The sequence below is a fragment of the Diceros bicornis genome, chromosome 27, assembly GCF_020826845.1.
Source record: "Diceros bicornis minor isolate mBicDic1 chromosome 27, mDicBic1.mat.cur, whole genome shotgun sequence".
NCBI classification, from domain to species: domain Eukaryota; kingdom Metazoa; phylum Chordata; class Mammalia; order Perissodactyla; family Rhinocerotidae; genus Diceros; species Diceros bicornis.
Window position 1 is genome coordinate 33,983,165 of NC_080766.1, and position 26,052 is coordinate 34,009,216.

At 43.6% G+C, this 26,052-nt stretch overlaps 1 protein-coding gene across 1 annotated transcript in view; it reads right to left on the reverse strand.

Annotated features, from left to right (window-relative positions):
- TMEM50B (transmembrane protein 50B) overlaps positions 1-14,236 on the reverse strand; it is a 41,814-nt gene extending 27,578 nt beyond the window's left edge. Inside the window, exon 1 of the mRNA XM_058523035.1 lies at positions 14,144-14,236. The gene's annotated coding sequence lies outside the window, so the exon portion shown is untranslated. The remainder of the gene's footprint in view (positions 1-14,143) is intronic.
- Between the last annotated feature and the right edge of the window lie 11,816 nt (positions 14,237-26,052).

Below are 26,052 nucleotides of genomic sequence, written 5' to 3' on the forward strand. Positions count from 1 at the left end.
GCAGGGAGAAGGAACATCATATGCAAAGCCCCGAAGTCCACTTGGTGCTAGCAAGGAAGAATTAGCTGGTACCCAAGAGAATCAGGATATAGTAAGTTAATGGAGCAATTGGCTTGGAGTAAGTTTGGAGAGAGACAGGTAAGGGCCAGATCACAATGGGGACTAACGTGGACCTCATGAAGGATCTGGGGTTTCACTGAGTTGTAACAGGAAACCAACTGAAGAACTACAAGGAGAAAAGGAGCCGAAGCACCAAGAGCCCAGTCACCGTGGTACACATTTAGGAGAGGAAAGCGAGGGGAAAGGGCCCCTGTGTTAAGAACTAACACTCTCAACTGGGAAGACTAACTTTCATATGGGTTTTATTATTGATATTTACCAAAGATAAGCATATTTTATTATGACATAGTCTTGATTTAATGGAAACTGACAATACTAACACTGGCGCCCCGGCTTAAAGTGGAAACAAGTACACAATATTTAATTTCAGACAATAGGCCTTGGAGACTTAGTGGAGGCAAAGACTACTTAGAAAAAATCTAAATGTTCAATAATAGAATAAATGCTTACATAAAATAGTTTACTTAGGGGCTGGCCCCGTGGCTTAGCGGTTAAGTGCGCGCGCTCCGCTACTGGCGGCCCAGGTTCAGATCCCAGGCACGCACAGACGCACCGCTTGTCCAGCCATGCTGAGGCCGCGTCCCACATACAGCAACTAGAAGGATGTGCAACTACGACATACAACTATCTACTGGGGCTTTGGGGAGAAAAAGGGAAAAAAAGGAGGAGGATTGGCAATGGATGTTAGCTCAGGGCCGGTCTTCCTCAGCAAAAAGGGAAGGATTGACATGGATGTTAGCTCAGGGCTGATCTTCACAAAAAAAAAAAAAAAAATAGTTTACTTAATGCAGACATTAAAAAATCTATTTCTGGGGCCGGCCCCGTGGCTTAGCGATTAAGTGCGGGTGCTCCGCTACCGGCGGCCTGGGTTCGGATCCCGGGCATGCACAGACGCACTGCTTGTCCAGCCATGCTGAGAAGGCATCCCACATACAGCAACTAGAAGGATGTGCAACTATGACATACAACTATCTACTGGGGCTTTGGGGAGAAAAAGGAAAAAAAAAGGAGGAGGATTGGCAATAGATATCAGCTCAGTGCCAGTCTTTCTCACAAAAAAAGAGGATTGGCATGGATGTTAGCTCAGGGCTGATCTTGGTCACACACACACACACAAAAAAACGAAAAACAATCTATTTCTGAAAAACATTTAATGGCATGAGTAAATCGTAATGATTAATACTAAGTGAAAAGAGCAGATTATTAAAGCTGTATCTATAGCATTATTTCCTTTTTAGGAAAAAGAATTAACAATATACATATGTAAACACATATGTAGAAATACCGGAAGGACACACAGCAGTACTTTCATGATACTATCATATATGTGGGTGACAGGATCCTGTGTTTGTTTTGTTTTTGGTTTGTCTATTTTCAAAGTTTGCTGCACTGAGCATGAATCACATCTTTTTCAACATAAAGTTTTAAAAAGTTATTGTAATTAACACAATGAATTGTTGATTCTTCTTGCCTGTTGAGAAACTTCTTGTACGATGTAATGTCTGTAACTGCTTTTAATACACCTAAAAAAACTTTTTTGAGGTCAAGGAAATTATTGGTGTATTCTCCCACAAAACTGACCCTGGTACCAACGGAACAAAACAAGATTACTGAACCAAACGAATGGATAACTGGTCTGACCCACAAGTCTTATAATACACTAGACAGCAATCATTCCTATTACTAAGAGAGGCAACTCAATAAAAGGAAACATGAGTCCTTTTTACAGGGCACTTTAAGTGATTCAACTGTCAAAATTTCATTTCCAAAAATTCAGTTTAAACCAAAGGACACTTGCAAAAGTAAAAGGAGAAAACAACTACTACATACCAACATCATCTGAGCAATTTCCATATGCATCAAAGTCTCAAATAACATATCTAATTCAGAAATTTTTCCTTCAATCAAACTTCCATACTACCATCTGTCTGTTCATCCATCTCTTCACTAGTTGTTAAATGCTACTAGTGTTAGGCACTGAGTATATAAAAATGATTAAGACACTCAATGTAGAGAATAGTCTAGTTAGGGACATTATCAGAAGAATAAATAATTGCATTACAATATATGCTATAATACACATACACTACAGGCTATAATACAAAAGTGTTATAATAGAAATATGAAAAATGTTATAGGACACTACTTGCCAGGAAAAATTAAGGAAAGTTTGATAGAGGAAGAACAAATTTAGCTGGGTTTTGAAGCATGAATAGGAGTTTGATAGATGAAAAAGAAGAAATAAAATATGCAAAATTATGTAAGCCCAGAAAAGAACAGGGTGGAGTTTAAGGTATTTCAAAAAGTGATGGTGATTAACCTGTTTGGGACAAGATTGTAAAGGATTTCTCAGCCCACTCAAGTCTGAACTCTATCCTCTAAGCCAGGGATTAGCAAACTTTTTCTGTAAAGAACCAAGTAGCACACATTTTTGGTTTTGCAGGCCAAATAACCTCTGTCACAATCACTCAACTCTGCTGTCATAGCATAAAAGCAGCCATAGACAATACGTGAACAAATGATCATGGCTGTCTTCTAATAAAACTTAATTTATGGGGCCGGCTCCGTGGCCTAGTGGATGGGTTTGGCGCAGTCCACTTCAGTGGCCCGGGGTTCACAGGTTTGGATCCCAGGTGCGGACCTACACCACTCATCAGCCATGTTGTAGCAGCAACCCACATACAAAATAGAGGAAGACTGGCACAAATGGTAGCTCAGGGCTAATCTTCCTCAGCAAAAAAAAAAAAAAAAAAAAGCCTCAATTTACAAAACAGGCCAGATTTGGCCTTCAGGTCATAGTTTGCAGACCCCTGCTCTGAGCAACAGGACACCACCAGAGGCTTGTAAGCAGGGAAGCAACAAGATCAGCTCTGTGACTTAGAAAGATAATTCTGGCGGCAGCAGTATGGAGGAGGGACTGAAGAGAAATGTTAAAGAAACCTGTCCTCATTCTAGACAGGAAGAGAATAAGGATGCAAACTAAGGACATACTGGCACAAGCTAACAAGAGGGTTTTTATTTGAGAAATATTAAAGTAGTATTATCAACAGGCAGAGAGGAGCTAAGAATGACTATGGTTGGGTGCCCAACGGCTGGTGAGACACCATTAACCAAAAAAAAAGAAAGGGAGAATGGGAGACGAGAGTTTGCACATCATGCATTACGTATAATGTCATATGTATATGACTGAAGGACATTCAAGTGGAGATGTATGTAAGACAGACGTATAGGAACCACTGAAAGAGTGGTTTAAGACAGAAATACAGATTAGAGGTTTGTAGTAGTTAAGTGATAACCGAAGTCATGGAGCAGCTAAGGTATCTCAGGGAGAAAACAGGCAGAAGAGTGAGGCCTGATTCAGAGTTCATCTCTACTCACTCCTTTCTTCCTTGAATCACTGTGTGCCAGGCATTATAGCAACCTACACATATAACGGCATTTAATCAGCACAAACTCCTCTAGGGCATGTTCTGAACATTTACAGAACATCTACGAGTAAGGCACTGTGCGGAAAATAAGGATGAATAAAACTTAGCCCTCATCATCAGGGGATTTACAAACTAGCAGAAAAATCAATTGACACTTAAAAAAATTAAATTACAATTATCTGTTACAAAAATCAGGAGATTAAGAAAATACAAATATCATTCAAAATATCAGGTCTACATAGCCAAAGCAAAACAAGTTGACTCAAACGCAACGAAAATAAAATCTACATGTTCCCCACTATTACTACTACTAGCTATTACTTATAGGGTGCTTATAGGTTACAGACCACTCCGTTCCATCCTCAGAACAACTCTTCTCATGGACTATTCCACTGAATCCTCACAAATAGTCTAATGCAGTTACTATTATTGTCTCATATTACTGAAAAGGTTTAAAGAATAACTTCCCAATGTCACACAGCTAGCAAGGAGGAAAGCCTGGATTTTCACTAAGTTCAGACCTGATTCCAAAATCTGTGCTCATGACCATTACACTATACTGCTGCCCATCATCAGTTTTACAGCATTTCTCTCATTTCAGACTTCATAAGAAGTTAATGTTCCACCACCTGTGGTGAAGAGAGAAAGAAGAACAAGATGGAAGAGATATAGCCCCAATTTAGAGGAACACTATGATCATTCGGAAACAGAAGAAAGCAGTCCGATGAGGTCTACAATGACCATGGTGATTACTGCTGATTCAAATCTTGTCAAAGGAGTCTGGAGAATACAGTTTTGGGGTTGCTATAAATCTGGTTTCTAGGCACTCACAGTGTGAATATTTTATAGGTCTTAAAATCCAACAGTATGAATTATTCAGAGACCTAAGTACTTTTGGAAAAGACACTTTACATACTTAACGTCAAGGAATGCTTATTTGCCTTCTGACTTGTAAATCACATATAACAAGAATAAAATTTCATAAATGCCAGCAATTTTGGTACAAATTTCAAATCTAAAAACCAAAGTAAAGGATAGGGAACACAGATTTTTAGAGACTAATTTTATAACTACATAACTTCCCCTAGTAATATCCTTAATAACTTTTCATTATTCAAAATATGGATTATTGGGTGAATCCTCCCCTTCACTGCTTCTCTATGCAGCTGATTTACAGATTTAAATATCCAGTCCCACATCCATACACCCAACTACCTTCCTGCTTGACACTCCCTGGCTGCCTCAAAGTCACCAGAAAATCAACATGTCTGAACCCAAATTCATGATCTCCTCCTCTAACCCTGATCCCATTCCAAGATTCCCTACAATGAATAAACCGCCATTCATCCAGTTGTACAAGGCAGAAACACAGGTGTCATCCTTGTTACTTCTTTCTGATCTCTCATCCAATCCACCATGTGATTATGCCTCCTAAATATCTCCCCAGTCTAACTTCTCTCCATCTCCTCCACCACCATGACCTCTCTCACCTGTCCCATTACAGTAGCCTCCCAACTGATCGAGCCACGTCCACTCCTGCCCCCATCAATACGTTCTCCATACTGTAGCTGGAATGATTTCAAAAAAAACATCACACACCTGCCTGCTTAAAGCCTTTAATTGCCTTCCTATTTGTTTTAAGACAAAGACAAAACTCTATAGCACGGCCCAGTCCTTACTTGCCCCAGTCCTCTTACAACATCTTCTCCTGTCTCTTTCCTCCAGTCATCCTGGGTTCTCTTTTAGGGCCTCATACTTGCCAAATCACCTCATCTAAAACCCACACACCGTCCGTCTGATACCTTTCCATTCTCAGCTCACCTAGTTATCTCCTACTCAGACTGCCAGATGTCAGCTTAGTTGTCACTTTTCAACTCAAACATCAGCTTTCCCTTCACTCACTCAACATTTATTTACAGAGTGCCTACTACATCCCAGGCACCGTTCTGGACACTTAAGATATATCAACGAACTTAAAGTGATAAGTGCCACGGGAGAAAAAAACAGAGTAAGGGGCTTTGGGATACAGGCGATAGTGGGGCCAGTTGAAAGGTCCAATTGGTGGTCAAGGTAGGCCCCGTTGAGAAAATGACACCTGAGCAAAGACTTGAAGATGGGGAGAGAGTTAGCCATATGGATAGCTGACAGAGAACAGCAGCAGGGCAAAGGCCCTAAGACAGTGCCTGGCTACTCAGGGAGCAACACGGAAGCCAGTGTGGCCGCAGTGGAGTGAGTGACAGGGAAACGGAGGAGAAAACAAGATCAGAGGGGTAACATGGACAAAGAAGGGTAATTATAGGGCCTCATGGGCCACTGTGAGAACTTTGGTTTTTACTGATTGAAAGAGGGAGCCATTAGAGAGTTCTGAGCAGAGCAACTTACATTTAAAAGGATCCCTTAGGCTGCCGTGGGGAGACTGCAGGGGTAAGACTAGACAGAGACCAGTTAAGAGGCTGCTGAACTAATGCACGTGAAAGATGATGCTGACTTTCATGATCTCCTGACTCCATGACCAGATCTAATCCCTCTTGTATTTCATTATGAATCTTACGATTTGATTAATAGCTACCTCCCCCTGTAGAGAGTAAACTCCAGGAAGGACAATTCAAGTCCATTTTTGCTCATCGTAGTTTTCCTAGAGCTTAGCACAGTGCCTAGCAGGCAGTAAGCACTCAGATACTTGTTGAATGATTGAATCTATTACAGCTTTCAATTTTTATTTATTTATTATTTTTTTTGTGAGGAAGATTAACTCTGAGCTAACATCTGTTGCCAATCCTCCTCTTTTTGCTGAGGAAGATTGGCCCTGAGCTAACACCTGTGCCCATCTTCCTCCACTTTATACGGGACACCACCACAGCATGGCTTGACAAGCGGTGCGTCAGTGCACTCCCGGGATCCAAACCTACAGACCCCGGGCCACCACAGCGGAGTGCATGCACTTAACCGCTGCACCACCGGGCCGGTCCCTCAAGTCTTTTATTTTTTTACTTTTTTTTTTGGTGAGGAAGCTTGGCCCTGAGCTAACATCTGTTGCCAATCTTCCTCTTTTTGCTTAAGGAAGATTGTCCCTGAGCTAACATCTGTGCCAATCTTCCTCTATTGTATGTGGGATGCCACCAGAGCATAGCTCGATGAGTGGTGTGTAGGTCCGCACCCGGGGTTCCAAATCTGCAACCCCTGGGCTGCCAAAGTGGAGTGCGTGAACTTAATCACTACGCCACCGGGCCAGCCTGCTATAGCTTTCAAATTTTGAAATGCAGTACACGTCTCATTACCCTGTCACAAAAACAAATAGAGTCAACTTGATACCTCAGTTTATTTAAACTGATAATTTGTAGAAGATGGCAATAAGAAACATCATTTTAGTGAAGGAAACAAATTTCTCCTGTGACAATATATTCAAATACATTATTTCTTAAAATTATCCTCCCCGCTTCCCCAAGTCCATAATCTGCCAGAATTTTCTCTCTAAAACTCAGACTGGATCATGCCATTCACTCAAAAACTTCCAACAGCCTGTGAGATAAAAGTCCAAAATATACAGTGTACTTACAATCTTCCTCTAATATAGATTTCTTATCTCCTACTATCTTGACACACTCTATACTCCAGCCACGAAGAAACAGAAGGGAGACGGCAACCAATTCTTAGTAAACACCTACTGTTAGGCAAACTGCTAAATTTTATATATATATGCAATATTTATATTTATACTTATATATTTATATAATTTATATATATATTTATCTACATATCTATCTATCTAGCTATCTTTTTGGAATGCCCCTTTCATCTCTTGTCTACAGGCAACTCCCAATTCAACCTTCAGGACACACATCAAACATTTTCTTCTCTAGGCAGAATTAGTGTAAATGCTTTTGTGAGCAGTTTTTGTTTTGTTTTAATAATAGCACATCACATCGCAGAGCAATTATTTTGTGTGTATGCTTGGCAAATGGTATTCAAATAATGTCTGGAAAAATAATGAACATGGGAAACCCTGCTTCAGTACTGGCTCTGACATTCTCTAGCTGTCTGACACTAGCTTATAAGAGGGATGGACTAAATCAGTGGTTCCCAAACACAGGTTCATGGATCCGTGCCAGGCTAACTTCATGCAACTTGGAGAATTTAAGGGAAAAAAAAAGGTAATTGGGACCCTCTCCTCCAAAGATCAGAAAGTCAAGAGTAAGCCCAGGTTATCTATTTTTTAAAACTCCCCAGGTAAAGCTAATGCTCAGCAAAGGTTGGGAATCACTGCACCAAATGACCTCAAGTCCCTTCCATTGCTAAGATTTCTGAGCATCACCATCTCTCCAGTAGCAAGGCGGTACCCAAGAGCAGTATGAGCTAGAAACTTCACAGGATTTCATCATTAATTTCATCTATGTCAAAACATACAATTAACAAACCAACTGAAATGTGTAAACATTTATTGATCTTGGTTCCAAAGAAAAAATTTTTTAAGGCAGTCTGGGCCAAGTGGAGAAATATGAATACAGGTCAGACATTAGGGGATATTAGGGAATTATTTTCTTGGATGTGGTAACGACAGAATTGTGGTTATGTAAAGAGAACGACCTTTTTGTTAGGAGATGCATGCTCACATATTTAGGGGTGAAGCAACATACTATCAAATGGTTAAGCAAAGAAAAAAATGATAAACCAAATATGGCAAAATGTTAAAATGTCGAACCTACTGTTCAACTTTTCTTTACGTTTAAAATTTTCTGTAATAAAAAGTTGAAAAAATAGAAAGGCAAACTACATGAACTGCCACCTCAGTGCAGATGACTACTACAAATCCAAGAGCTGATCCAGCCATGGCAAAATTCCTCTCACTCTCTGAGGCCGTCCTTTCCCAGGCTCCCCTGCTTAGGCATCTCTGCATCCTCTGGGATTGCTCAGTAAATGCCCTACTCACCAGTTCAGAGAAACAGGCTCCAGGGTCACAGTTTTCCACCCACACGTGAAACGGAACCCTCCTAGTAAGCAGTACTGGGAAAGCAAAGGCATACAGTAAGACTATTTCTAAAGGGCTCAAAGGAAGTGGACACCTTGAAGTACCAACTATCAGCTTCCAGCATCAGCCACCACAGAGGCAGCTGAAAGGTAGGCTTTGGAGTTAGCACTGGCCAGGGCCCACGCCTACACTCAGCTCTTCCCAGCTGTGCCTACTTGGCCAGGCTCATTTAGCCATTCTACTCCTCAGGGAATAACTGCTACGCGCCAGGCACTGCTGGAGCTTTAAACCTCCCTAGGCTATGGTCTTCTGCTACGTAAACCGAGGGACGACAGCACGTCCCTCAGAAAGTGAGAATTAATAAGAACAGCGGTGTCCAGCACATGTGATCACTCAATACTGTCAACCACCACCTACCAACAAGATGGTTCACATACACATGACTGCTTTGGAGAGGGCACCCTGTTCCTGGCAGTACTGCTATTACTCTTTGGTTGAGAAAAACTATTACTACTTCCGGGTGGAGATGGCAGACTAGACATAAGCATTTCATTTTGCTCCCTCCTGAAACTTCACTAAAACTACAATAAAAGGAGTTTTTAAAAAGTCATAAGCCCCTAATGATAGGGAAAACAGAAGAGGGGACAAGAGCAACAACATTTTGAAAGCTAGAAAGCAGACGGACAACGGTGACTGACTTAGCACAGCCAAGAAAGCTGATTCCCAAGCCACCAGGGAGGAAAGCTGAGAACCAACCCAGTAAAGACTTGCGGGAAGCAGTGAGAAACGTCAGAGCCCCAGACCCCGTCCCTTTTCTCTTCAGGGTGCTGGCAACTGCTGCTTCCAAACCCCAGCAGAAGTCTGAGGTTCTTTCCCTATTTCTTGTGTTCTGGACTGGGGGATATCAGGCACAATGGAAGATGTAGGTATCACACTGAAAGCTGGACATAAGGGACCGTTGCTCCTCTGTTCTGGCTCAGGAAACTAGCAGCCAGATCCTCTCCTTCTACATAGGAAGCTGGAAACACACACAGAGAAAGAAAACTTAAAATCATTATCACCTCAGAGATAAAAGAACATATTGCATCTACTAAGTAAGAACAGGATGCTACCATAAGAAACATTCAGGGCCGGCCCCGTGGCTTAGCGGTTAAGTGCGCGCGCTCCGCTGCTGGTGGCCCGGGTTCGGATCCCAGGCGTGCACGGACGCACCGCTTCTCCGGCCATGCTGAGGCCGCGTCACACATACAGCAACTAGAAGGATGTGCAGCTATGACATACAACTATCTACTGGGGCTTTGGGGGGAAAAATAAATAAACAAATAAAATTATAAAAAAAAAAGAAACATTCAGACACTAAAAAATAGCCTTTGGAAATTAACGTGATTGTGGAAATTTTTTTTAAAAATCCAAATGGAAGCGTTGGGAAAGAGAAGTTAAGAAAATCTAGCAGGAAGTAGATAGATGGAAAACAGAAGAAAACAGGTAAGAAAATTAGAAGACCTTTAAAAGGTTCACATCTAAATAACAGGTGCTTCAGAAGAGAGACTACAGGGAAAAGAGAAGGGAGAAAATAACAAAATATTTCAAGAAAATTACCCCAGAATAGAAGTTGTATTTCCAGATTTAGCCAGCCCATGAAATACTCAATCTAATGGAAATCTAGTGTGGGAATCTAGTGTGGGAAATCTAGTGTGGGAAAACAGACCCACACTAAGACACATCATTTTAAATTTCAAAACACTGGGGCCAAAGTGTAGATACTATAAATTTGCAGAGAGAAAAAAAAAAACAGGTCACATACAAAGGATCGGGAATCACAATAGCTTGGAATTCTCAAAGGCAACACTGGAAACAAGACAACAATGGAGCAATACTTCAAAATTCTGAAGGAAAATTATTTCCAACTAAAAATCTATTACCAGCAAAATATGAATCAAGTATGAGGATAGAGTCAAAACATATTCAGACAGGCAAAGTCTCCAAAAAACACAACACTTCTTGTCAAGAAGCTACTGGAGTTTGAGGGCCACAAGAAAGAATAAATCAATAAAAGAGAATCCAGGAAAGACCCACCACAGGAGAACTAAAGAGAATCCAGCTGTGCCACAGACACCAGGCCAGACTGAAGCAGTGTAACTGAAGACAGACATGTCCCAGCTGCTAATCCAGCTTTTTAACCTGAGGCCTGAATGCCCTGTGAACCCGGCCCAGATTCCTATCTGTACTCCGCTGGGCTTCGCTTGATCCTGATCGCGTGCTGATGCAGTTCCTGCTCTCCTTCCAGGCCCTGCACCCGGCATCAGCAGAGGCATTCACTTCCCTCACAGAAGGGTTCTGCTTTGACTGGCCCTGATAAGCGCAGGCAGGCCATGGCGAGCTAAAAAGCAGAAATATAGAGCAGCACACTCTCTCGGACCACATTTCTGCTGTCCTTCCAGTACTTGGTCCACACTGGAGCCCTCCAGGTGCCCTGACTGTGGTGCACCCCCTTTCCTAGGACTCACTCATAACGCTGCCCACTGAATTCCTCAGAAAGAGCCCCTGCAAACAGCCAGGAAAGCTGAAGCCACTCTGTTCTGCTCATCTTTTCCCAAAAGCCTTCATCTAATAGTGACAACACTGCCCTTTCCTTATACAGTCAAGTTTGTGCTTACAATTATATAACAAAATTTTAATCTCAAGTTTTGAAAGCTCTAGCATTTTCTAATAAGCCTGTTTGGACCTCAGCTGCGCTCTGGGGAAAATAACTTTGTTATCACAGTTTATTTAATGAAAAATACACTGTTAATAAAGACATGGTTTATAGTCCTATAAGGTTTGAGTTTAACTGCAGAAATTAATAAGGTGTTATGATTTTATAGCCTGGTAGAAAAGATTAATCTCAAAGGTATTATGATTTTGTTGCCCTGTGAAACATTAACCAATTACATCTAACTCAGCAATTTTACTGAGACATTCCTTTCCCTATAGACTACATACATACCTATTCCTTAAATCCTCTTAAAACCAGTTCCTGGGGGCCAGCCCGGTGGCGCAAGTGGTTAAGTGCGCGCGCTCCGCTGCGGCGGCCCGGGGTTCGCTGGTTCGGATCCCGGGCGCGCACCGACGCACTGCTTGGCAAGCCATGCTGTGGCGGCGTCCCATATAAAGTGGAGGAAGATGGGCACAGATGTTAGCCCAGGGCCGTCTTCCTCAGCAAAAAAAGAGGAGGATTGGCGGATGTTAGCACCGGGCTGATCTCCTCACCAAAAAAAAAAAAAAAAAAAAAAGCTCCTTGTGGCACTCTCAGTAACAATTAAATAAAACTGAAACACGCTCACTATTTATTTGTATGAGAATTTTGTTTTCAACACTATTCATTCAAAAACACATATATTGTTTAAGATGTGTGTATGTACATTTATGTATATATGTGTAAACATATACTTATATGTGCATATTTACATTTAAAGCTTATTTTAAAAAGCAAGAGAAAGATTAACCAAAAAATCAGGGTAGAGGCTACCTCTGGAAGAAAGATGTAAATGTTTTGTTTCTTAATCTGGCAGCAGATACAATGATAATCACTGCAATAGAATTCTTTAAGTCATGTGTATATATATACATATATATATTCTACACACTTTTTTTGTACCTGAGATACATTTCACAATAAAAAAACATTTAAGAAGAGAACTAGAATTTCTGTTACTGTTGGCTATCCAAGGGGATTACCACAGGATGGTATCACACACAATATGTCTGTTCACATTTTCTCTGCCTGACGGTCCTCTCTATTCATTCCTGCCAAGCCAATCAAATGAGGCAATATAACCTTAAAGTCAACACCACTAAGTGGTAACAAGGTTAATAAATTCACCATTAGTTATCCTGGTCCTCAAAATTTTCTTGATCCTGTCTCTATAAAAAAACACAGCAATTCTAAGAAATACATTTAAATCAAATAGAATTAGCTACTGCCTTTAAATTATAAAATCCTTTAAGTTATAAAAAGATTTCTGGTGAAAAGAGCATTAAAATTACACTGAAGTACAGTAATGATCTGTTAAAATTATCTACCTGAAACTTATCCTCCAATGCCAAAAGGATTTTCATGCAGCAAGGCTTTTAATGGCTAAAACTCAGAAACAACCAAAATGTCCATCAGTAACGGGCCAACAAAATATAATAGAATACATCCAAACACTGGCATACTACACAGCATTTTAAAAATGAGGTCTGTCCACAAGTAATGATATGGAAATATGTCCTTACATTAAGTCAGTTGCCCAACAGTATCACCGAACAATCTCCTCCTAGGGGGCGGAACTGAGGATGTAAAAGATGAAAGTGAAGAAACAAAGAATTCTAACTTTTGACTTGATATACTTCTGTGCTGTCTGAATTTTTACTTGATATTCCTCCGTAATATTAAAAAAAATTACAACCTAATCATTTAAAAGGAGCAAATAAGTAAATAATAACTTCTTTACCTTGGACTCCAGAAGTGAATTCAGAATAGACTAGCCAGTTAAGGTTGCCTAATCCTGGTCGGCGGAGAAGGATGGAGGGTGGGGAGGGCTTGTCTCGGGAAGAGGAAAACTACCTCCTCCCCCTGCTCTCTTTAAATCTGCTTTTCCTGAGACATCAATATTCAAGGTAACTCTTTTCATTTTAAGAAGGAAGAGTCCTGCAACACTATTACAGGTAAACATGTTTAATGTCTGTTCTATCTCCGAAACCTATGCAGGTTTGAAAGAATAGAAGACAAATAGAAAGTGGCTGAAGATGATGGAAAAAAAGTGTGACAAGCCTGGGAGTAAGAGGCTCGGGAAGTGTTAAGACAAAGGATTTACAGTACAGGTAGGTGAAGAGTTTGAGAGAGGAGGTGGGAACTCCGAGAAGAGAAATGCATGTCTTTGAGTGGCATAAGGCTTGCCTACCCCCCAACACACACACACACACACACACACACACACACACACACACACACACGGCGCTAGCAGCGGGGAGGGAGCGCGCACAATCGATCTCATCACTGCTTTGGCTCTAAAAAGGTCATATATTCACCTTTCAGATTAAGCACCTTCCAGTGATTAGCTCGGAAGCCAGTTTATTGGTTAAAAACCCAAGTGGTCTCCCCAGCACAACTACTATCGCTACAGCGGCAACTCTGCTGCCTCTGACTAACAGGACCCTCCACACTTGATGATTAATTCTCTAACCCCCTCCTCTCCCACTTCCTCTTCACCTCCGTCCCTGACTCGTAAGGACGGAGTCGGAAAAGTCACACGACACCGACAAGCCCCCAGCGATGGTTCCGAGCGCCCGGCAGGGGCGTGGAGTACCCGGCCCCCCCTGCCCCCAGCCCCGCCCGTGACCCCGGGAAGCGGGCGGACCCGAGATGGACACCCTTCCAGACCTCCCCGCGAAGCCATCGACGGCGAGGCACCGGCCCGGCCCGCCGAGGGCGGGTCACCGCGCGTCACGGCCACGGTCGGCCCGAGGGGCGCGGGCGGGTCCGGAGGGGCGGCGGAGGCCCCCGCCCCGCAGGCCGCTCCGAGGGCCCACTCCGCGCCGACTGGCCGGGCCGGCCGGGGGCGCCTCCCCACGCGCGCGCGCCCCCAAACTCGCCGACTGCACTCACCGGCTTCCCGGACCCCAGGCGCGCGCGCAGACGGTGATGCGGCGGCGCCGCGGACAGACCGGCGTTCTCGGCTCCACCTCACCCGGGAGCCGGGCGCGGACGGCGGGCGTGAGGCGAGGGCGCCGGCGGGGCGGGGCGCGGCGCCGTGCGCACCGCAGCGACCAATCGGCGCGCAGCAAGTGGCCGGCCGGGGGCGGGGCGGGGCTCGAGGGGCGGGGCGAGACGCCAGGGGGCGGGGCGATGCGCGCCGCTCTGCAGGCCGCCGGGAACCGCACGCCGGACTCCACGCTTTAGGGTTCGCGGCTGCTTAGAGCTGGCCCGTCATGTCGTCTTCTGGGCGGCCACCGCGGCCCGGCTCCCACTGCTGCGTTTCTGCTCGCGGACTACAAGTGCAGCCTCCGTGAGATCACGTGCGGGGGGAGCCCGAGACTCAGAGGGCACGGATTCTCTTTGCTTGTAGGGTCAGCGGCGTTGGCCGCGAGCTGCCAGGTCTGCAGACATGCCCCTTTCTAATCCCCGCCACTCAGAAATGGAGGCCTAGAAATGAAGATACTCGTCCAGGGCTACCACCGAGTACTGTCAGCCGAGGTTACCAACACTATACAACTGGTCTTCTAATTCTGTCCTGATGCTTTTCCCGGCCACCTACCCAGATTTTTGGCTTTCTTATACTCGGGTCTCTTCCGACTGTCTCCTTTAAAGACACTGCCTCTTGAATTTTCAGCTAACTTCAACAGCTTTGGAAAGCCCCGTCTAAATTTCCTACAGAATATAAAGCGCCATTTAGCTGTTTAGGGAAAAGACACGGTGTAAGTCCAGGTATTATCAATGGGAATCTAAAAAAGTTTTTACCTGGAGTATAATGAAATGAAAGGTTTTCTGTCTTCAGTTATCACAAAATGCCATCCTCTTACACTCCTGTTACTCCTATAGGTCTTATACATGTAAGAGGAACAATCCTTACTTTTTGTTATTTCTCCACTCTCCCTCAGTTCTCATTTTCTTGGATTCTATTTTTCTATCTTTTATATCTTGTCAGTTGGCAAATAATACATTTATAGTTACAGTATCCGTCATCCTGATACATGTGCTAGGATGTAGGTGCTGCATAAATATTTGCTGAATAAATTATTTGTCAAATATGTGCAACCTTAAAACTAGTTAAATTGCTGACCTATAAAGGTTGACTTTTTTAAAATAAATTTTTAAATCTTGCTTCTGTTTTGGTTATTGTATTAGGACTAAGTTTGGCTATAAGTGGCTTAAGCACAAATTACTATTTCCCTCTTATGATTAAGAAGTCCAAAGTTAGTCTAGAATTGCTCTGGCACTTCATGGAGACAGATCCAGCTTCCTTGTTCCAGCCAAGAGAGACACGTATATTTATTTATGCTCTCAAGTATATGGGCTTTTGGAAGATATCAGGTTCCATTACCAATATCATCTCATGATCTAAGAGAGCTGCTGTAGCTCCAGCCATTATGCCTGCATTCCAACCAGCAGAAGAGAAGACAAAGAAGGGAACACCCCCTCTCTTTAAGAATCTTTTCCAAAAGTTGCATATACCATTTCTGCTGGCAAAAACTTAGTCACTTAGCTACACTAAACTGCAAGGAAGGCTGGAAAATGGGATTTCAATACTGAGGAAGGAGGGAAGAATGGATACTGGGGGACAAGTAGGAGTTTCTACCATAGTCTTTTTTTTTTTTTTAATTCACTATTTTAACCCTTTTATTTTATTTTTCCCTTTTTCTCCCCAAAGCCCCAGTAAATAGTTGTATGTCATAGTTGCACATCCTTCTAGTTGCTGTTTGTGGGACGCCGCCTCAACATGGCCGGACAAGCGGCGCGTCAGTGCGTGCCCAGGATCTGAACCCATAGCGGAGCACGCGCACTTAACCGCTAAGCCATGGGGCCTGCCCCTCTACCATAGTCTTAAATCTCATCACTTTTTAAAGTATTAAGTGTTTTAAGATTCCCTAAGATTTTTTAAAGCTTTTTCACAGAAGAATATCTGTGAAAAAATGCTTACCTCCATGTATGAAGGAAGATGTTACTGTTGACCTGCCATTAGGATGCACATGCTTTGCATTGCTTTTCCAGAAGTGAGTGGGGAGTTACACTAATGCAGCTTGCTTCTCTCTCATTCTATAGATCTCTACTTCACAAAGAGAATCAAATATGTATATAGCTACGCTTTCAAAAACATGGGCATTTGAAAGATACTAGGATTAAGTTGCTAATGTCAACATTTCAATGTCAACATTTCAAATGTACTGATCTGAGTCTTTAGTAAAATTGCAAATCAGCTTTAAAAAAAACTCCACACATGCCCTCATTCAACTGGTATTCCATCATGTGAACCTAAGCACATTTTTTTAAATTTCTCCCTAAGGACCTCAGAGGGGCTCTCCTAGACTCTGAAGTCTTTGTGACTTCAGGACCATTTTCAGGTTTGGGCCAGGATAGTTTCTAAAAGACCTACTTCACCTACACTGGACAGGTAGGATCCAGTCCAGTCGGTTCAAGTCTGCTAAGAGAAGGGAACAATCCGGGCTGTCCTTCACACTGGGTCATACAGGTTCTGGTTTGTCCTTTCTCAGGACTGCTTCCTGAACTTACTCTAATGGAATGACATTCACTTCCCATCTTTTGAGAGTATACACCAAATGTGCACCGCAGGAACTAGCTGAAAGACTAAAGTGTGTTGTGTAAACATGTACTTCCAAAAACTGTCTCTCTTCCTCCATAAGCTTGTGGGGTTGTGTAACAAAAAGATTTCACATGAGTAAGTCAGTTGGAACTGTTGAATTAGGATAAAAGTGTCTTGAGCATAAAATCACACTCCTGTGGATCTGAAGTGACCCTCTCTTGAAAGGATGGATATTCAGTATCAACCGTTTGGGGGAAAGACTGGTCTGTAGCTGGGAAACAGGATACCAAAGCTTGCATCATTTGATTCAGGCAGAAGAGGAAACATTTCTTTCCGCAGTCTAGACTCAATGACATTGGATACATTTATCAGTTGGTTTCTTTCAGTTGCAAGTAACAGGAAAAACAGTCTTAAACTGGCTTTTTAGAATAGTAAAAAAAATCTAGTTTTAGAATTGAAAAAGGGGAACATAACCTCAGATGAAATAGAGATTGTTGTTGTTAGTGCCATCGATTCCGACTCGTAGCCCCCTTTGTACAGCAGAGCAGAATCCTGCCCGGTCTTTTTGTCCCATCCTCTCACCTTCCGGCGCTATGTCAGACAATGCTCTGCTGCTATTCATAGGGTTTTCATGGCTAATGTTTCAGAAGCAAATGGCCAGGTCCTTCTTCCTTGTCTGTCTTAGTCTGGAAGCTCCGCTGAAACCTGTCCACACGGGTGACCCTGCTGGTATTTGAAATGCCGGTGGCATAGCTTTCAGCATCACAGCAACACGCAGCCGCCACAGCAGTGAGAGTGCTAAATCTTAACCGCTGGACCACCAGGGCTGGCTTGAAATAGAGATACATTTGGAGAAAACGAGAAGTGTGATGCTCTCACAAAATGAGGCAGGCTTTTTTATAAGTGTTGTGTTAAAATAATCATCTATATTATGATGCGGGAAAAGGTGGTGATGAAATATCACAAGTACCCTGTCAAGGATATATCAGACCAGTGTTTAAAAGACTGACGTGGAGACAAATTCTTCACCTGGTAACAGGGAAGAGAAGACGAGTGAGATAAAGATACAGCAGTGCATGTGGTAGTACAGGAAGCGAGACAGAAGTTAGGTGGAAGGCCTCTGGGGACAGTATGAGATAAAACAGAAACACAATAGGTGACCCCAAAATAAAGGAATCATTTCAACATGTAATGTTTATAATATAGATTGACTTTAATTATACTAGAAGGGAAGCACATATGAAATGTTTTTAAAACAATGCTTATTGGTGAAATTAATGAGATTACTGAGTTTCATGTATGTCCACTGTATTAGTTATCTATTGCTATGTAGCAAATTATCCTCAAACTTAGCAACTTAAAACATCAACCATTTATTTATTATCTTGCACAGTTTCTAAGGGTCAGGAATCTGGGAGCAGCTTAGCTGAGTTGTTCTGGCTCAAGGATTCCTCATGAGCTTAAACTGTAGCCGGGGCTGCAGACATCTGAGGCTTGACCGAGGCTCTCACAAGGCTGTTGGCTGGAGGCCTCAGTCCCTGGACATATGTGCCCCTCCACGGGGCTGCCCCAAGACATGGCAACTGGCTTTACCCAGAGTGAGTGATCTGAGAGAAAGTGAGAGAGCAGGAAGCTTCCAGCCTCAGAAGTGACCTGCCATCACTTCTACTATATTCTATTGGTCACACAGACCAACCCTGATACAATGTGAGAGGGCACTATATAAAAATGTGCATAACAGAAAGTGGGGATCTTTGGGGGTCACCTTGGACTCCGGCTACAACATCCACTAATTTAGTAATATTTGGTTCTAAATTAAAAGGGATCTCCAGTCTCCTCTGGTACACATTTGCATTCAACACTACAAATGCAAACTGAGAAAGGCGTGTAGTACTGGTCATTCAAATGCCATACGCCCTGTGCCATCAGTAATGTTTTTCTGAAATGGGGTACAACTCTTGGTAAAATTCCCAAGAAAATGAAGTACAATTTTCACAGTAGTTGCATTTGTGAAAAAAAAAAATAGTGTATTTAAAATCATGCAAAAATCATGTGTTTATATGTACTATGATTGTGTTCTAGGCTTCGATGATTATAAGCAGATTTTTCACCCACATCAATGTCTGGTGGGACATTTGAATATTGGGTAGGACATGGAACAATTCCTCTTTTTGGTCGACCGCCCTGCACACTGAGAAACACCCAGAATCCCTGGCCCCACCTCCGAAATGCCTGTGGTCGGGGTGATGTTAGAAATACTTAACAACAAGGATTGCATGGACTTACCAACCAATCAGAATGGATGCCAACCAGCACAACATACTGGTCCAAATGGGCTAAATAGAAGCTCTGCCAGTAGTGCCCCTCCAATCATGTTTGTCAACTGAAGATTCCTCCACAAATTTCCAAAATGTCCTCTGGGGGGCAGTAATGTGTCTGCTGAAAACCACTGATTCTCCACTGGGGACCCCACCCTGCATCCAGCATTTCAATGTTCATCTTCTCCAAGGATTAGAACAATCCTGCAGGTTGGGTCTGATTATACTCATTTAACAGAAGAGAAAACAGAAGCTCAGGAAGGCCACATAGCTAGCGAGTGGCAAAACCTAGATCTGAATTCAGATCTCCCTAGCTGCAAAGCCCATTCCCTTTCCACTACATCACATTGCCGCTCACTCATTGGTATCAGGGGCAGTCAGGGAGGCAGGGACCTCGAGGGAAATAAAGGACGTGAATGATAGTCCAACGATAAAACACACTGAACCTGAGGCAGCTGCAGGAACCTCAGTGTATGCAGTTCTTGGATCTTCATTCCAGAGGCTGTCACTAGTGTGATCTGCTCCAGTCTCCTCTCTTCCAACACCATAGTGTGATATGTGGGTAAGAACAGGGATCTGGAATCAGACCAACCACGGACAGCCTGGGTTCAAATCCCAACTCTGCCACTTTCTAGCTGTGTGACCCAAGGCGAGTTACTTAACCTCTCTGTGCCTTAGTTTTTTCATTTCTCAAAAAGAGCTAATAATCGTGATGCCGGACCTGATATCAATTCCCCTACATTAAACCCAGCACATATGGGGTTAAAACCCAAAGCACTCATCTCCTTTCCCTGCTTCTCTATGTCACATTCACATGTAAATATCATTTTTTTTTAACCTTTGTATCCCTGAATTTCACAAAGCAAATGGAAGTTACAGATCATTAGACCCCAGGTGGCCTCATGCTAACATTTTGGCTAGTTACAGGTCCTTTGAAGTTTTTTACAGGGAAACTGATATCCAGAGAATACCAAGAAGATGAGGCCTCGGAGACCCCAACTCCTTGGCTTCCTGGCTCCGAAATCCACCATTCATCACAGAGACAGACAACCAAGGACACTCACCTGCAGTTTCCCCTATCTCACCATTCTCCTCCCTGCAAGCAGCCTTGCAAGGCCAAACGCAGGCTGGTAGAAAGGCACCAACCTGCAAAACCACAGCTCCCATCATATAATTGCTCACAGGGTCTGAGACGACACAGAAAGCTGGTTTTACAGAACCCAGGACACCTGGTCCCAAGTTACTGATAAGGAACGGATAAAGATAACAACTGACTCGATACCAGAACATCTGCTCGGACCCTTGCACAATCGCTCCTGCCTGTGGTCACGACCACCAAGGCTTCTCTCCTTTGATCTCTCCTTAAAAAACCCTTGCTTGTAACTTTTCGGAGAGTCCAGGATTACAGCGTGAGCTGCCTGTTCTCCTTGCTCAGCGCTTTGCAATAAAATTCCTACTTTCTTCCACTACACTGGGTGTCAGAGATTGGCTTGCTGCGTGATGGGTGAGCAAACTCACTTCAGGTTTGATATCAATAGTACTTATGTCATAGGGTTGTTGTGAAGATTAAATTAATGCAAAGAAGGTGTTCAACAAGTGAGAGCTACTGTCACCTTCTCTGTACCTCATACCTATGCCTCATTATTATGCCATATCTCATTCCTGATTCATGATAACTTCAGCTTGCGTTTGCCCTCTCTGTGCCTCGTGGTCTCTCTTGGTGTAACCTTGCACTGCTATTTATTTCGTTTGCTCACTATCAATTAGTTCTAATTTCCATGATAGCATACAACAATCTCGTGCAGGCTTAACAAATAATGAGAGCTGTATGTGTTGATTTGGAAATATCTTGCAGATATATTAACAGGCAGGTGAAGAAAAAGATAAGAAGATTATGTATAGTGCGTTCACATTTGTGTGTTCTTGAGAGAGATGGAGAGACAGTGTGTGTATATAAATTATATATATAAATTTTTGGAAGGATATTGTGGTAGCAGGATAATGGCCCCCAAATATGTCCTAAACCCTAGAATCTGTGAATATGTTGTGTTACATAGCAAAGGGAAATTAAGGTTGCATATGGAATTAAGGTTGCTAATCAACTGACCTTAAAAATAGAGAGATTATGCTGGATTAGCTGGGTGGGCCCTATGTAATTACAAGTGTCCTTAAAAGTGGAAGAGGGTGGCAGGAGAGTCAGAGTGATGTGACATGAGAAAGACTCGACCTGCTGTGACTGGCTTTGATGACAGAGGAAGGGGCCACAAGCCAAGGAATACAGGGAGCCTCTACAAGCTGAAAAGGCAAGGGATCAGATTCCCCCCTGAGCCTCCAGAAGGAAAGAAGCCCCCCCCCAGCACCTTGATTTTAGCTCAGTAAGATCCACCTCAGACTTCTGGCCTCCAGAACTGTAACGTTATAAATATGTGTTGTTTAAGCCACTAAGTTTGTAGTCATCTGTTACAGCAGCAATAGAAAACTAATAGGAACATGCAAGAAATTGTTGACGGTGATTAGATCTGGGAAGTAGGCTCAGGAGGTCTGGATCTGGGGGGGTCTAGGGTAAAGGGGAACTCATTTGTTCATTGCCTTTCCTTTTGCATTGATTGAATTTTTTACAATTTACATGCTAATTTTCAAAATAAAAATTTTTTTGTCCAAAATAAAGAAGCTTACTTTGTTGTACTGTGTAACACTTCATCAGCCAGTTGATATATTTGCTGTCCCTGGCCCCTGTGGGGCTGTGGGCAGGCAGGCACCGTAAGGGATAAATTTAGAACAGACATCATCTAAAGATACTCAAGTCCAGAAGAGTGGGACCCAGAGGCTTACTTCCTCCCTCTGCCATCTCCTTGACACTCATTTCCAGAAGGCCACAGAGTCATGACTTCTCAGGACACTTTTTTTTTTTTTTGGTGAGGAAGATTGGCCCTGAGCTAACACCTATTGCCAATCTCCCTCTTTTTGCTTGAGGAAGATTGTTGCTGAGCTAACATCTGTGCCAATCTTCCTCTATTTCGTATGTGGGATGCTGCCACAGCATGGCTTGACAAGCGGTGTGTAGATCCCCACCCGGGATCTGAACCTGCGAACCCTGGGCCGCCAAAGCAGAGCGTGTGAACTTAACCACTACACCACAAGGCTGGCCCCTCAGGACACTTTTTCGTGGGTGTTGGAGAGAAGAAAGAGCAGAGAGGGCAGATGGACACTAGGCTTCTTCCCCACAGGCTGTGGGCAACATGATGGGTAATGGGAAATAGCAAGACTTGCCATCTTAACTACTGCTTGATCACCTGCTGAGTTTTAGAATTAAGAGTTTTGTATATGGGGGCCGGCCTAGTGGCATAGTGGTTAAATTCTTAAATTCGAGGGCTCTGCTTCGGCGGCCCAGGGTTCACAGGTTCAGATCCCAGGCATAGACATACGCACCACTTATCAAGCCATCCTGTGGTGGCGTCCCACATATAAAGCAGAGGAAGATAGGTACGGATGTTCGCCCAGGGCCAATCTTCCTCAGCAAAAAGAGGAGGATTGGCAACAGATGTTAGCTCAGGGCTAATCTTCCTCACCAAAACAAAAAGTATCGTATATGTAATTAAAGACCATTTTCTCTTGGTCATTTCTACAAGATGGGCATTTGTTTTTACCTAGCTTTATTCCCACTTTGTGGATTCTTGTTTATGTACGGCCGGCACTCAGTTTGGTAAGAGAGTAGCTATTTGCTGTAAGAAAGACACAGTAGCAAATACCTGGGAATACCAACAATGCTTTGTGGGGTTTTTCGGCAGAAATTTGGAAGTAATAATCAACTTTTGCTGTAGATGTAAAAGCATCTAAACTTACGTTCTTAAAACAGTGGCAGTTGTTTTTATGCTTAACACAATTTAAATCTGCTCTCTTATGTCTCATGCTTCTGAAGACATTTCTTGCCTATAGAAAAGCAGCAAGCGACCTGCCAAATTCAGAACCACTTCATATTTTCTTTTACTTTTTTCTTTCTTTTTTTGTGAGGATGATTGGCCCTGAGCTAACATCCGATGCCAATCCTCCTCTTTTTGCTGAGGAAGACTGGCCCTGGGCTAATATCCGTGCCCATCCTCCTCTATATTATATGGGACGCCACCACAGCATGGCTTGACAAGAGGTGCATTGGTGCGCACCGGGGATCCGAACCCCCGGACCGCCAAAGCCGAGCGCACGCACTTAACCGCTACGCCACCCGGCCAGCCCGTACTTTTTTCTTTTTTAAGAAACAGCCTTTCACATACAATAAAATTCACTCATTTAAAGTGCATGATCCGATGGTTCTCAGTATGTGCACAGAGTTGTGCAACCATTACCACAATCAATTTTAGAACATTTTTATCACCCCCCAAAGAAAACCTGTTAACCGTTAGCGGTCATTCCTCATTTCCTCCCAAACTCTACAGCCCTAGGCAACCACTAATCTATTTTCTATCTCTATAGATTTGCCTATTCTGAACTTTTCACTGTAAGTGGAATCATACAATACGTGGCCCTTCTTGACCGGTTTTCATTTAAAGCCCCCTGCTAGCTGAAGGCGTGACAGAGAGCAGTTTCAGGAAATTCAGGAAACTGACTAGCTTTGAAATCAATACTCCCCCAACGGAAGAACTTTGGAACATTTTTTTCCAACAAATTTTAAAAATAAGAACTTCGGGGCCAGGCTGGCAGCGTAGTGGTTAAGTTGGAGCACTTTGCTTAGGCGGCACAGGGTTCGCAGGTTAGGATCCCGGGGGTGGACCTACCCGCGGCTCATCCAGCCATGCTGTGGCAGCATCCCACATAGGAAAGAGAGGAAGATTGCCACAGATGTTAGCTCAGGGCCAATCTTCCTCACCAAAAAAAAAAGAAGAAGAAGAAGAAGAAGAAGAACTTCTATTTCTTATTATATTAGCACAACAGCATACACAATTTAATACTTAGAATGGAGTGCTCATCATGTGTCAGTAACCGTGCTGGATTCTTTACATATAATATCTCATTGAATCCTCACCATAACCAATCATTCCTATTTACACCTGAGAAATCTGTAGGTCAGTGAGGTTTGGTAATTTGCCCAAGATCAGACACCTACAAAGTTGCAGAGCTGAGAGTTTAACCAGAGTCCATGTGCCCCATGCACTACAGTCCAGTGTGTACCTCCAGTTTATCCCAAAGCCATGAGATTCCCATGATCTCATCTGTATCAGGCACAGTTCTTCGTTGCAAATGGCGGTCCCCACTCTAGCTGGATTAAGCAGAAAAGGGATTTATTAAAGGACTCTGGAATTTTGGGAGGGCTGGAGAAAGAGGCTCAAGGTTGTTTCCAGAAACAATGTCGAAAACCACACTAAAGAACTGGCCTGGCGAGAAAAACACCACAGCTGCTGTGGCCCCCACCATGCACTACAAACCAGGGACTTGACTGCCACTGCCACTGACATTGACACCACTTCTGTGCCACCACCTGGCAATGGCTCCACCTGGCAGCCACTGCACCAGCTAGTGGAACTGCTACATTGAGCCAAGCATTTCCTGCCATGCCTCATTCTGAATCTGTGTGCCCCAAGGACAAGTCTTGTTGGCAGAGCCTGGTCACATGCCCATTTCTGAGCATATTTAAGAAAATTAAGGATTTTCCCTCCTGCTAAGACCACCTTCAAAGGTCCGACTTCCTGTGCTAGGCACCATATCTTCCCCAGATGCATGACACATGCCACCATCAATATGGGCCATTTGGAAGATGACAGACAGCCAAAAGTATAACAGCTGTCCCCTACATCATTTAAGCAAAGATCACTGAAAATCTTGGGGCTCAACTGAGCAAATCATGGTGCAAACTGTGGCTAAATGGAAAAGTCGAGAGGACGAGGCCAAGGAATCAGGTTCATCCACAGAGGTGAAACCACAGAGAGCATAGAGGCCCAGCTACAAATGCCGAAGCCCAGTCGCCACTGGACCATACGCTCCTCATTACAAGGTCCTCAACGTGCACCAGGAAGGACCCCGCCCCAAACTGTGTGTAGGTGTCTCTCATAACAATGTTAAGCTCATTGGGGTGTATTTGGCTGTATCGGTCCTTTGAGACCTTCAGGTAGGGTCTGTCACTTAGGCAGCCTGGGTGACAGTGGCATACATCAATCATCTAGGGAAGATGTGGGTCCTCGAAAAGGAAGCCAGACCTTTGAAATTGGTCTTGGCAGGAAAGGAAATCCCTTAGACCCTACTATCTTAGGTCCAGGTTTGGGGGAGTGGAGGCACGCTTAGGGAGGGCACTTGAAGGCTCTCTGAGAAGTGGGAGAATGGTGGGCACAGCCACTCCACAGCAGGCTGGGGACTGGGCTCAGAGGCAAACTGGAGAGGGCTGCAGGCTAGGTTATCCCATCTGAGGGATTGTCGTCCCTTCCCTTCTGTTATCCATGAGCCTTGAGGAAAGTTGTATTTAGATGTTCCTGTCTGGTCTCAGCTGGACAAGAGGTATTATGACAACATTTGTGGATCTGCCCTTAGGGCAGAGGAGGAGGGAACCCAGTGTCCCCTGCCTGGAGCCAGGGTGGTGGTCACAGTAACTCCAAGCAAAATGAGTACGTGAGCGTTACATTTTGGGCAAGGGGTCCATTTACCCCCCTCAATTACTGATTTTTGAGAATCCAGACAGTGTAATGGTGGATTCCCTTTCAGGACTTCCATAAATGTATGTTGAATGAACAGAACATTGTCAAAAAGGAAAGGCAATACTTCTAGGAACAGGCAAATCAGCATGAGTTGTCCCTGAGAGGTATTGGGAATGTTCCAAAAGGTGGCTGAGGCCCAGTGATGGGGACCCAGACAGTTGGTAGCACGGAAGTATGTCAGGAAGTAATAAGCCCCAGCCACAGAGACAAAGTTTCAGGGGACTCATCTCTGGGAGGGGTGCCCCCATCGTGTCCTGGGGG